General features: G+C 39.6%; 1 pseudogene; it reads left to right on the top strand.

Moving 5' to 3' along the window:
* The first annotated feature begins 14,486 nt into the window (after positions 1-14,486).
* Positions 14,487-14,533, top strand: part of LOC123375778 — a 92,989-nt pseudogene continuing 92,942 nt past the window's right edge.

Genomic DNA, 14,533 nt, shown 5'->3' with positions numbered 1-14,533 from the left:
ATTACAGGCCAAGGACCATAGGCATTTGCAGACCCTGCGCGCAGAAGACTGCTCTTTCCTCCCAGTGCTAATCTCCTTAAAATGGGTAGGGAGTATGGAAACAGCCCTACGTTTACCCCTCCCTCCACAGTGGCCAATGGAGCTGGCTGGGTATGGAAAAGGGAGCACACTTCATCATCCCAAGGGATGATGCAGATTGTGCCTTCCACTTGGAATTCTGGAAGGTGTCATGACTCCTAATGTGCTCTCTTGGGGCAGTTTTGGCCCTGTTTCCCTTCCCACCTGCCAGGCTCTTGGCTAAATGGTCTGCAATCCATCCCTGTATAGTTTGAGCTTTGGGGGGCAGGGGCATTGTTTTCATACCTGCCGGTAAAGTGTCTACCTATCATAGAGGTGTTATCAAAATGAATAATCCATAATCATCATGCATTCAATCTTCTGCCAATGCAGGACGGTTCCATACAATACATTGTCTAGTATTTTATTCAGTCTAATTTTGTGTGCCAAGTCAAAGGATTTCTTCCACTTTCCTTGAGAGAGTCTTCTACAGCCTAATACATCTCAATGTCAGAAAGGTTTTCATGATATTCCATCTCAGTGTTCCTTGTCTATCTCTTACCATTAATCCCAGTGTGCCCCTTTGAACGTTTTCTCTCTTCATCCCCAAATGCCTTTAAGTCCACTTTATTATGTTAATGGGTAAACAAGAATATGGCTGTGTGCTTTGCCTGCCTTGGTTTGAATCTTGCATTGAGCTTTAATTAACAGGATTTAAACCAATTATTTTGGCAGCTGTTTCCTTGTCCAGAAATCCAGCTCTCTTGTATAGCTTTTTCAGAGAAAGGGAGTTATTAATCCTTTAGAAGTTGCCAGGGATTCGCTCCATTGCATCTCAGGATGAGTGAAATGACTTGTCTAACATTAGAATCCCCTCTGTACCCTTGTCTCAAATTTAAGCGGAACTCTTTGGGTTTTTTTTAGAGTAATATTTTACCTTGTTATCTTTATATTCTCATCTTTCTTTGTACTTCTGGGTCCTGTCTGGGAGTAGAAGTTAGAGCTGCAAAATCTGGTGCTGATCCTGTAAACACTGATGCATGTAGTTATCTTTATGTGCACAAGTAGTTTCATTGCAGTAAATACAGCTATCCATTTGTATTAAGTGAAGTATTTGTGTTTCCAAGGCATTGAGTCTACAGAAGGAAGACCTGTCTTTGCAGTATATCCCAGTCTGACCTACATCAGAAAACACTGGGAATCTCATGAGAAGGACTTTTGCATGAGATTTCAGTACGTGCAGTCTGATGTTGGGTGGCAATCTTCTGAACCGTTTGAAGTTTGCTGGTCTCTATGGCTTATAATAGCCAGGGATGTTTACTTTATTCTCCATCCATTTGTTTTTGTTTTTTTTGTTACACCTTCAAGAAAGTAATGAACTTCAGGAAGGCAGAGTAAATTGTGGCAGAGTATTTAGCTTTGTTGCCCCACTAGCTCTCCCAATAGTTTAGCTTGAAACCAGACAGTTCCCCATCTGTGATCCAGTTCCCCATTTCCTCAGGAAAAGTTAACCTCTTTACCCATCAGAGGAACTGTCTCAAGCAGTGAGGGCATCAGCTGTACTCAATCTTTCTGTTTATATGTCACAACATTTTGACTCTCGGGTCCAACATATGGTATCCACAGAGATATATATATATATATAAACAAGCTGTCTCTGTGGTGATGTATTCTGAAAGACACACAGTGGATAAAATGAAGTCCTCTTCTCAGAAGGGTTCAGTCCATCTCTATGATTTGAGCTGGCTGAATGATTATTTATCCCCTTTTTCCTGTTCATAATTTTAATGTATTCATTATTCCAAATTATAACTATATGTAGATATTTGAGCTATGGATTATTTGTAACTGAAGTATAATTATTGGTGTCCTCAGTCACATGGCATTGGTTTTTGTTCTGCGGCTGGGTGACCAGTTGGAATCTGATTATATTAGTTCCTCTTCTGCTCAAAACAAATTTCTTTTTTGCCATAAAACAAAATTTCTTTTCTCGATTTAAAAAGTACCTTGGCAACAGGTCTGAAGTCTGACTTGTGTAAACATTTTTGCAAACCAAACAGCGACATGAATATTCATGATGAGTGAATAATAAACTAGTTTCTAAATCAGTGAACTATTCACAAGCAGTTTATTTCAGGTGTTTTCCCATCAGAAATATTGAGGTACAATTAAAATAATTGAGAGGTGCAGTGAATTAGGCACTAAAGTTTGAATACCTTATAAGTTGTTTTTGGTGAGTGCATCATCTGTTTTTAAACCTGTAGCAAAGTACCATAGAATGCTCTTGTACCATACTGCTGCCGTTGTACTCATGGAGTCACTCGGTAAAAACATTCTCATTGCAGGACAGTCAACAGAACATTCTGCAAATATGCCTTGGCTCTGGCATTTGTCCCTCTGCCTCCTTGGTATAAAACAGTCCAAATCTACTGATTTGCTGGGCGTGTTATTAAAAAAAAAAAAAGTAACTTACAGTTTTAGAGGAAGGCTGATGGCATGGGATTTTGAGTTGGGTGGAATGTGGTATAACGTTGCTTTATATACTGGCTGGTCAAGTTAAATTGCTTTATTGTGCTGGAGGATTGTTGTGCTGCGCTCATTCCAACTGAACTGTAAATTTAGCTAATTGCCAGGGCACCTAGAGCTTGTGTATATGCCTCCCCCCCCAAATTAATACCTATAATGTTGTAAAGCTTTGTTTCCTCAGCTGGTGATTGGAAATATGAAACGGAACAAAAATAAAACTTCTCATTTCACACAGATCAGGATCTCAGAGCCAATTACATTAGCCAGAGCAGAACTTTTAATATACTGGCACAGTTGATCCCAAAGACCGTGCCATGAGAGGATCTTTGTCTTTGATCGCTGAGCTTCACATGGGTAAAGTGAACTCTGCATTGGAAGTTAGTCCCTGTCAGGAAGGGTTTCCCTATCAATTCCTCTTTTAAAAGGACAGTGTATAAAACACCACTGCTGTCAAAAACCAGTTAGATTTGTTTTGAAGCTGATCATTGTAGGGCCAGTTTCTCTCACAGGTGTCCATCAGGAATAACTCCTTTAAAGCCAATGCAGTTATACTCATGTAAAACTGGTGTGAGGTCATCACTTGGCCCATTATTTAAAGATCCTCTTAGGGAGCTAGAGCTGGTTTTCTTAGACTAAAGGACCTGGCTCCAATGATGGGGACTGGACAGTGTCTGAGTAGGGCCTGAGAGCGTGTCTGTCTTTTTTTTATTTACAATCTTGATGATAAGAGAATGCAATTGGCTGCTGGGATTTTCTATGAAATTCCCTGTGTGCTTGTTCCAACTCCAGCATGTGTCTGTCTCTCATGTATCCAGCAGGGCTGCAGGGCCCGTCAGGGTTTCTCCTACAGTCACTCCCTGCACGGCTGCCAGAAGCCGCTATGATGCTGGCACTGTAGGCAGAGAGACTCTCCCATACTCCACTTTCAGTGCTCTCCAAAGTGTGGAGATGATGAGGGAAGTGAAGGAAGTGGCTGGGTGGGTGTGTGAGAGAGAGAAACCAAGTTTGGGAAGAGACAGAAGGATAGGGGCTCTGAAGGAAACCCCTTCAGCCCCTCCTTCCCCGTCAGCATCTTGTAGGTTCCAGTGTCAGTCAGTTTTTACCACATCAGTGTGCTCTAGTGGATAGGGTACTGGACTGGGACTCTGCTCTATCCCATTCTTCTTCTTCCTTCCTCCTGCGTGACCTCGAATCAGTCCTTCTACCACTCTCTTTCCCCACCTGTCTATCTGCATTATGAGCTTTTTAGGGCATGGACTGTCTCTCACTATGTGGTGGGGCCTTTGTGTCATCAGGGGTTATTATAATAGCTATAATTCATGCTAATTATGCACACAAACATACTTGTCTGTCTCATTGAAACGTGTCATGGCGAGACTTATAAATGCATATATTTTATCATTTCAGTAAGATTTGATATACATTGTCTTGGGAACATGTGAAGGTTGGGCCTATTCTCTTTTGCTTTGCTAAAAGTGGGGCTCGATTGTAAAACGAGAATGATTGGGCTACAGAGCACTCCTCAGGGAAAAGTGTTACACAGTTTCACCGAAAACAGCTCACCCCCTAGTTTTCTTTGGTTTGTTTTTGAGACCACACTGAAATGTCTCAGAAAATGATATCCCTGCTATAGAATTCTCTAGAAGATTTTTTTAAACTGTTCTACCAGGCTTAGCATTTGCTGTTAAATTGTCTAGTTTTTAGTGTAATTTCAATAGAAACCTATCGTATTTCCTCAAACCATATTACTTTGATTTTTTTTAAATTCTGTTGGTAAATCTCAGTAGAAAGATTTGACACATTTCCCTACAAATTTGCAGTGCAGCCTGAGTTTTTAACCTCCTTGGCTTTGCATCCAATAGGTCAATGGATATCCTATTTGTCATTACTCTTTAATTACCATGGAACCTCTAATCCAGGCCACAAATTCCTCACTGCCCATACTTCTTTTTTCTTCAGAATGCATATCTAATAGCAACCAATGGCTTTTCCTATTTTCTCACTTGGAATCTGTTTTGGGAGCTTGAATTGCTATCTAACTGAATCAGTAACATATGTGACTATGGGGCAGCTTGAGTGGGAATAGTTAGAGGGTTAGACAGATTTCCTGCATTTTAAGGCTCTTTTCCTCTGAAGAGATTGCTTTGGGACAATTACATTTAATGCCTATTTCTTTCTTTCTTTCTCTCCCCCCCTCCCCCAAGTTGTTTGGGTTTAAGGAGTAAAGTGACTTTAAGGAACCATACCAGCATTTTGAAAAGTTTCAGTTTCAAACACATGAAAAGAAAAGTCTGAAGGGATTCCTAGAGCTGTATTGCAGCTTGCAGGTATGGCTTTGATTTTCCTTTTGGCAGGCTTTTGCCATTCACTCTTTCATTGCCCTTCCAAGAAACACTGCTGGGTGCCTAAAGACCACTATGCTTTTTGCATTTGGCAAGAGCAGATAACACTAATGCTACAGTTTGTGCTTTGAAAGATTAGAAGCAATATTTATTCCTTACAGGACTTTCAAACTTCCTCAAGCTAACTTGAAATCCATTTTAGAAAATGTTTAAATACTAATACTATATATTTAAAAAAAAATCAGTACGTACTGCAACTGTTATTTGAAGCAAATAGGGGTAAATTAAAGCAAGAGCAGCTTTTAAAAACTTATTAAAAGCTTTGTGCAGCTTTCTGTGTGTTATGGAAAGGAATGTCCTGTCCTAGAATAACTGGTGTCTTTACAATATGTCTGAAAGTTCTGGCAAGGAATGATCATGCTTTAAGACGGCAGATTTTATTGTTTAGAATTATTTCTCTTTTTGGTGGCAAGTGACCCCATTGCTAGTTCAGTAGACAACAAAAGTATCATTCTCCTGGTTTATGGGGCTGCAGATAAATTATTCATACTACTAATGAGAAATCTGAATTTTCATGCAAACTGATGGCAGTTTTAAAGACTTGCACCACTTAGTCAACATTTCTCCCACACCTGCATGCTTCAGGCAATCAGGTGTTTAAAATTACACACACAGATTTACCCAGCCCCCTCCCCCCACCCAGTGTTTTTAACAATGGAGTCCTGTGGATATTTTGTCTATTTGTGTGTGTGTGTGTGTGTGTGAGAATTTCCCCCCTAAACTAATTAGTGCAAGAGGAAAGGGGAATCTAACAGTACTCTGTTAATTAGCAGCAGGGTATCACATACCTTGGCTTATATTAATTTTCAATGACAAGGTCCAGGTGCATTTTTATCTTTAAATTCCTCCCCCCCCCCCACACACACTATGCTATGGGCCTACTGTTACTTTAGAAAGAGTCTCTATCAGAAAATCTCAAAGTAAAGGAAGCTGTTGCTGGAGCTAAGAACTACATGAATTGAAAGGACTGATTATGTTTATATTACATGTTCTCCTGTGGAAAAAATCAAGCCCCCTAGCTAGCAGGGAAAGAAAGGTCACTGGAGCTAAAGAAACAACTGACTCAGTGTCTTAATTCTAAAGGAAACGAGCCCTTTGGAGATTAGAAGGATTTTCTGATCTAGTTCAGTGAAAGGCATGTAATGAAGAAAATAAGCTTTTCCTACAATGTTGGAGAATAAAGCAGAGAACCAGAAGGATTGGGGGTTGAAAGGCAAATGAGATTAGCAGTTACTTTTGTCTTAGCATTTGCAAATGCTATATATAAGATGTTAGGGGTGATTGTTTGCTATTTATATTACCATAGCACCTATGAGCCCTAGTTATGGACCAGAACCCCCTGGGTTAGGCGTTGTACAAACACAGAAAAAAAGGCAGTCCCTGCCCCAAAGACCTTACAATCTAAGTATGAGACAATAACAGGTAAATACAGACAGATGGGGAGAACAAAGAAACAGTGAGACAATATTGCTCAGCACAATAGGCAGCTGTCTCAGCACACCAGCAGCATAACTGTTGTCAAGTTTTTTTTTTGTAGGAATTACAGCAAAGGAGAGTTTGAAGGAGGAACAGAGCCGGCTCCAGGCTTTTTGCCACCCCAAGCGCAAACCCCCCCCCCCCCAAAACCCCCCCCAAAAAACAAAGCTGGAGTGCCGCGGCCAAAGCAAAGTGCTGCCCCTTGAAAGGTGCCGCCCCAAGCACATGCTTGGAATGCTGGTGCCTAGAGTCGGTCCTGAGGAGGAGGATAAGGTATTTTTGTGGAATGTTTATGGAGAGCTCCTCCCAAGTGTGTGGAGCTGTATGGGAGAAATCATGCGGGTGCTTGTTTGAAAATTTAACAAGGGGGGTGATGGAAGCTGGTATCATGGACCCGATTGGAGATGGGAGTTGATCACTCAGTAGTGAACGAGAGATGATAGGTAGTTAATGTTTAATGATTAATGTTAAGTCATTCTCCTTGTATCTCATTCAGACTGCAATTTAAAAAAAACAGTAGTAGGCACTGGAAATATTACAAGATTCCTGGTGCATATGTCATTCTCATGTAGTAAAGAGTTCGCCTACCAAGGTCTGAGGCCTAGAAAACTCTTGCCATTTATAACATCTTCAGATCTCCTTCTCACATGGCCACCTTGCCAATATTCCAATGTGAGAGGGATTATATAGAAGGCCTACTGTCTCAAAAGATGTGATCCGTTTAGAAGATGTGAGCCTACAGAAGACGAGAGCCTTTTACAGCTCCTGGCTGCAGGAGCTGTCCTTTAGCCCAAGCAATACAAGTTTGTGCTTTTAGTTCTGGATGTCCCTAGTTCAGTCCCTGATGTTGACCAAGATGATGGCGGTCACACTAGATTAGCAGGGGGGCTCATTGAGGCAAGAGATAAAGAAGATCAGCCATAGCTGTAGGAACGTCACACTATAGTAGTGTATACATAGCATAATTCTATGCAAAATTACAATATCACACAGCAGATAACAAAAATAACCATTTTTCAAAAATGAATCACTCTTGGCTCAAATTGCAAAATACAAATAGCAAAATACATTTCTTGGTTCAGTCCTTTAATAGACACACAGAGCAAAGGTTGGGACATCAGAAATAAATTAAGAAAGGGCAAATTTGAAAATAGATATTGGGGCTGATAATTTTTCCTTTCTTCTTCTCTTACCTGTTTAGGCCCCAGTTCAGCACTTAAGCACGTGTTTAACTCCCACTGCAGTAGGTGCTTAAGTGCTTTGCTGAAATTCAGGCCTTTAGCTTTTTGGCTCAGGGCCTGACTCTTGCTTTATGCTTGTATGTTGACTAACACAATGAGATCACAGTCTTGAAGGGACTTCTAAGTGCTCCCCTGATAAGACTGCAACCTAAATACAGTAAATGTATGCAAAATGGTGAGTGACTGCTCAAATGTGAAATAAAAAACCAAATAGATACGGTTCCTTGGTATCCACTCCCAGTCAGTAGTCATAGGTGCCCCTGGGACTCTACCAACTTTCAGGAAGGAATGTCCCCAGCCCCAGAGTAGATCATAGACCTGAAAAGCTCCCAGCATTGGGTCCAGAGGAAGAGGAGAACTGCTACATCTAAGGGAGCTCCCTCTCCCTGCCTCATACGACTTCCTCATATAGAGAATCTCCCCTCCTGTGTAGAACTGGCAGGGTAATGAAATTTTATGCTAATAGTTTATCATGAGTTTTAAAAATTATCAGGATTTTTAAAATTTTAAAATATTGCTCACTGTTAAGATTTATTCCTTTGAGGACTACTCGGCATGTGTTGCACAAACTACTTATGGCACTAATAAGTCAATGTGTTACCAAGATGTTTAACCATTATAATTGCAGCCACATGTCCTTTTTACAAATAGTCCAGACTTAATTGCATCATTTTTCAGAAGGATTTATGTGGACCTCTTTAATTCAAAATTAGTACATGGACAAATGAAGTGCAAACTATTTTCCAGCATTGAACCTTGTAATGCTCAGGAGAGTAAAGGTATAGCAACACATTCCAAATCTGATACAACAAGCAATTGGCCTAGTTTGTAATATATCATTTATGAAAATTAGTCTTTATTGGTTTTAAAAATGTAAGGAAAAACTTAGTAAATAAACTGTAAATTGAACTAAAAAACCCTCCCATTAAAGCAAAGTAAATTGTACAAATATCTGCATATTATTATAATTAATAAAATGAAGGATGGGGAAATCATACATCTATCTTGCTATTTAATAAATGCTGAAAGCTGTTAATATATTATGTGCGTGTTACAGATTACATCTGTGTATAATGTGTAAATATGTAATGTTGAGAAAACACTAAAGCTACATCTACCCTACACACCAGTGTTGGCGGTGTGTAGTGTATGGGTAGCTGAGTTGCAGCCATACTACACTGTGTAGCTACACCTGTCAATGAAACACTTTGGCAGAGGGGAAATGTTTCGGCAGCTCCTTTCTGCCAGAGCCTTTCACTGTGGCTATCTGTGCTGGGGGAGGGGGTGTTATGTGCATATGTACACTATGTGCTGCTGAAAGAAGTGTGCATTGTAGACATACCTTAAGGTATTTTTAGTGTGTTTTTAAAAACATAAGTTAATTTAAGAACCTAAGAATGGCCATACTGGGTCAGACCATTGGTTCCATCTATCCCAGTATCCTGTCCTCTGACAGTGGCCAATGCCAGATGCCTCAAAGGGAATGAACAGAACAGGGCAATCATCAAGTAATCCAGCCCCTATTGTCCAGTCCCAGCATCTGGCAGTCAGTGGCTTAGGGGCACCCAGAGCATGGGGTTGCATCCCTGACCATCTTGGCTAATAGCCATTGGTGGACCTATCCTCCATGCACTGATCTAATTATTTTTTTGAGCCCTGTTATAGTCTTGGCCTTCACAACATCCTCTGGCAAAGAGTTCCACAGGTTGACTGTGTGTTGTGTGAAGAAATACTTCCTTTTGTTTGTTTTAAACCGGCTGCCTATTAATTTCATTGGGTGACCTCTGGTTCTTGTGCTATGTGAAGGAGTAAATAACACTTCCTTATTTGCTTTTATAGACATCTATCATATCCCCCTTTAGTCGTCTCTTTTCCAAGATGAATGGTCTGTCTTTTTTAATCTCTCCTCATATGGAAGCTGTTCCATACCTTTAATCATTTTTGTTGTCCTTCTCTGTACCTTTTCCAATTCTAATGTATCTTTTTTGAGATGCAGTGACCAGAACTGCACACAGTGTTCAAGATGTGGGTGTACCATGGATTTATATAATGGCATTATATTTTCTGTCTTATCTATCTCTTTCCTAATGGTTCCTAACATTTTCTTGGCTTTTTTGACTGCTGCTGCACATTGAGCAGATGTTTTCAGAGAACTATCCACAATGACGCCAAGATCTTTCTTGAGTGGTAACAGCTAAATTTGACCCCATCATTTTGTATGTATAGTAAGGATTATGTTTTTCAATATGCATTACTTTGCATTTAGCAACTTTGAATTTCATCTGTCATTTTGTTGCCCACTCACCCTATTTAATGAGATCCCTTTGTATCTCTTTGTAGTCTGCTTTGGACTTAGCTATCTTGAGTAATTTTGTATCATCTGCAAACTTTGCCACCTCACTGTTTACCCCCTTTTCCAGATCATTTATGAATATGTTGAATAGGACTGGTCCCAGTACAGATCCCTGGGGAACACTGCTATTTGCCTCTCTCTGTTCTGAAAACTGACCATTTTTTCTATTCTTTGTTTCCTGTCCTTTAACCAGTTTCTGATCCATGAGAGGACCTTCCCTCTTATTCCATGACTGCTTATTTTGCCTAAGAGTCTTTGGTCAGGGATCTTGTCAAAGGTCTTCTGAAAACTCATGTACTCTACATCCACTGGATCACCTTTGTCCACATGTTCGTTCACCCCCCTCAAAGAATTATAAAAGATTCCTGAGGCATGAGTTCCCTTTACAAAAGCAGTGTTGACTTTTCACCAACAAATTGTGTTCATCGATGTGTCTGATAATTCTGTTCTTTATTATAGTTTCAACCAACTTACCTGGTACTGAAGTTAGGCTTACTGGCCTGTAGTTGCCAGGATCATCTCTGGAGCCTTTTTAAAAAAAAATTGACATCACATTAACTATCCTCCAGTCATCTGGTATGGAAGCTGATTTAAGTGATAGGTTACATACCACAGTTAGTAGATCTGAAATTTCGTATTTGAGTTCCTTCAGAACTCTTAGGTGCATACCATCTGGTCCTGGTGACTTATTACTGTTTGTTTAATTTATAATAATTGCTTTGAAGTTTGAAATTCACTTGACTTCAGTGGGATTACCCACATGCTTAAAATTAAGCACTTGCATAAATCTTTGTGAGATTGGAATCTAAAAGCCTAATCTTGAATATATTGGATGAAATCCTGGCTCCATTAAAGTTAATGGAAAAATTCCCATTGACTTGAACAGGGCCAGAATCTCATTGATTTACTGTTGAGAATAGTGCTTACTACAGTGAGTAATCTCATTGTTTTCAATGGATGTACTCATGGTAGTAAGTACATTATGGGTGGAAGCCAGGAAAAAAGCCTATGCATCACTTAAGTGATGAAAATAGGGCTTAAATGGGATTTAATCAGTGCATAGGCTTGTTCGTCCTTCTGTCTGGGGATGAATTTCACTCATGCATTTTGCACAGACCTAACTTTTCCTCTGTCAAATGGAAAAATAATTTCCTTTAGTAGCAACTTCTTAATGGAAGCATGTACTGCTGAAATGAAGGGACATTGCCAACTTTGAAGGCCTTTTTTTTTAACTGAAGACTCAAAACACACATTAAATTAAATACAACTTCCTTGTAAGCTTGCATGTTTGTATGATAGATCTTGGCATGAACTAGAAAACAGGCTTTTGTTAGTAAAATACATGAACACAGAAAACAGGCTTTGTTCAAACTCCACAGCTCTGAGATTTAATTGTTTAGAAAAAAATTTCTTTGCACTTCCCAATGGACTACAGTTTCGAATGTGGTCTCTGAATTGCTCATATACTTACCCAATGTACATGTGCGAAAATGGCTTTGAACATGCCAAAAGTTGCATGGTGCAAAATTGCAGGCATGAATTTAAGTCTGGATTTAGGCTGTCACAAAATGATGCAGCGTGGAGCGTGTCTACCATTTCCTTCTGTTTAGGACTTCAGTCCAGTAATTCATGCTTTTGTAACCTCAAGACTACATTACTATAATGCTCACTTTGTGGTGCTGCACATAGAAGCTTCAGTTGGTTTAGAATTTGGTGACTCATTTCTTGAATGAGGGTGGATACTAATGAGCATATAACACCAGTGCTCCTTAGTCTGCACTAGCTATGTGTTGTTTCCAAGTGCAGTTCAAGGTGGTGATATATGATGTGTGAAGTCCCATATCTGAGAGAGCCTATTAAAATTGTTATGATCTGCTGTACCACTCCTGCTGGCAGTTCCAACATCTGAACACTCAGAAAATGGCAGTGGGGTGTTCTCAGTAGAAAGCCTAACATTTCTCCGGTGGATCACAAGAGCTAGAGGTTACTGATTTTTGGGGCACAACATAAGATGTCTTGTCAAGCTTTGAGTGACCCCCTGAATTATTTTGGGGTCAGGACATGAACATTTATTTAGAGATCCTTTTTAGAATTTTATGAATTTTAGTTTGTAAATCAAAGAAAGGATGCCCCGACGGCTAAGGCAATTAGCACTGTTTATATGGTGTCTCTTTGAAACTCTGTTTGTCTTTAAGTTACACAGTGGGTTCAGTAATAGTTAGGAATAGAATTAAGGAGGCTTGAGTCCTAGACTGATGCTATAACCACTAGCTCATACTATAATTAACAAAGCTTAGCTCTTATCTAGGACTTTTAAGCACTTTACGAAAATGGTTATGCATTATTAGCCCCACTTTGGATGGAGGTACATAACACAGATGGGTTGTTTGGAATGTACTCAGAATGAAGAATGCACATCTACCAACGTGATATATGCCATCATGTGCCAGCAATGCCCCTCTGCCATGTACATTGGCCAAACCGGACAGTCTCTACGCAAAAGAATAAATGGACACAAATCTGACATCAGGAATCATAACATTCAAAAACCAGTGGGAGAACACTTCAACCTCTCTAACCACTCAGTGACAGACTTGAAGGTGGCAATTTTGCAACAAAAAAACTTCAAAAACAGACTCCAAAGAGAAACTGCTGAACTTGAATTAATATGCAAACTAGATACTATTAACTGTGGTCTAAACAAAGACTGGGAATGGTTGGGTCATTACACCAATTGAATCTATTTCCCTATGTTAAGTTCTCCTCACACCTTCTATGGGCCATCTTAATTATCACTTCAAAAAGTTTTTTTTCCTCCTGCTAACGATAGCTCATCTCAATTGATTAGACTCTGCCTGTTGGTATGCATACTTCCACCTTTTCATGTTCTCTGTATGTATAAATATCTCCTGTCTGTGTGTTCCATTCTATGCATCCGAAGAAGTGAGCTTTAGCTCATGAAAGCTTATGCTAAAATAAATGTGTTAGTCTTTAAGGTGCCACAAGTACTCCTGGTTTTTTTGCGGATACAGACTAACACGGCTGCTACTCTGAAACCTGTCAGAATGAAGATGGGAACTGAAGTGTAGTATTTTTAGAGCTGTCTACATGGGGACACTCCAGGAAGTTAATCCAAATTAACGAAAAGATGTGATTTACTACTGGATTAGTTAAACTGCATTAAACTCTTATGTGAACACACTCATTTGACACTGAAGTGGTCTCAGTTTAGTTTAGCTTTGTTAATTAAGGCATACCAAATTAAGGCCACTTCAGTTCTGAATGAGAGTCTCCACACAGGAGTTTAATGCAGTTTAATTAATCCAGTTGTAATTCACATATTTTAGTTAATTTGGATTAACTTTACTGAGCATCCCCATGTCGACAAGCCCCACCTATAAAGAACCTCTAGATAGGGAGCACTCTTAAAAACTAGGATACATTTATCTAAAGGACTATAATAAATTCAATGGGTGAGCTGTTACTTTTATAGTGGACTAGTTTGACCACATTTGGGGTGAAATTCACCCCTGTGCAGAGGATTTATGTACCATTTAAACACTATATAAGTATTGCATAGGCCTTAGAGCACAGTACCAAATAATGGTAATCTTATATACAGAAAGGGTTCAGGCAGGTTGTGCAATATGCTCTGTGATAATTATTATGTTCCATGTATTAACGTTTTTTCTTGAAACCAACCCTCCAACCAACCCTTTGGATATTGTTGGAATCAAGCTAGCATTTTCATTGTGTGTCTCCTCTGCTTCTGAGGTAAAGATCTCATGATTTCTCTTAGTTTATTATAAGCTACCGTTTCACTTCAGCATCTTTCTTCTCCCTATAGAGTGACTTTGGTCTCTTTGAATACCAGGGGAATGATCACCATCTGTTGAACGCTTGTCAAATGAACTGCAAACTATGCTGCTGTAATACCCAACAACACCTATGAGCTACTCAAGTGTAGCCAATCGGGCAACTGGGTGATATGGAGCAAGAAACCACAACAGCATGAGAGAAAATGGGTTGTATTTGTTTTTTTTTTTTACTTTGAAAATAAAACAGGAAGCAAAATGCCCTTTAATATCTGCAAAGCTGCAAGAGCTTTCAAGCCTCTCTTGAGCAAAAAAAGGCTTCGGTAACTGCATAAATTAATTACTTTCATCCATTGGATTTCTTTGCCTTATAAAAGGAAATAGCTGAGTCCAAAAGATGGAAGCTGTGAGCAGTTTTCTGAAGTTGGATATTCTGATATTTCTGGTGCATCTTGGACATGGGGAAGCAGCAAAACTTGTCTTAGTAAATAAAGACATCAGTGTTGAAAGGGGATGGGTGGTGTATGTGACTGATAATTAATTACGTTTTAATGTCTCCAAAGAGAGGAACCTTTGTAAGGTAGAGGTGGTTTTAAATGAGTCAGGTACACAAAGAATGGAGAAACTTACACCTGAGGTAAGTTCCTTCCTTTGATTGCCATG

Source organism: Mauremys mutica, chromosome 8 (genome assembly GCF_020497125.1).
Source record: "Mauremys mutica isolate MM-2020 ecotype Southern chromosome 8, ASM2049712v1, whole genome shotgun sequence".
NCBI lineage: Eukaryota > Metazoa > Chordata > Testudines > Geoemydidae > Mauremys > Mauremys mutica.
Note: the sequence above shows the minus strand (reverse complement) of the source record. Positions and strands in the feature narration are given on the sequence as shown.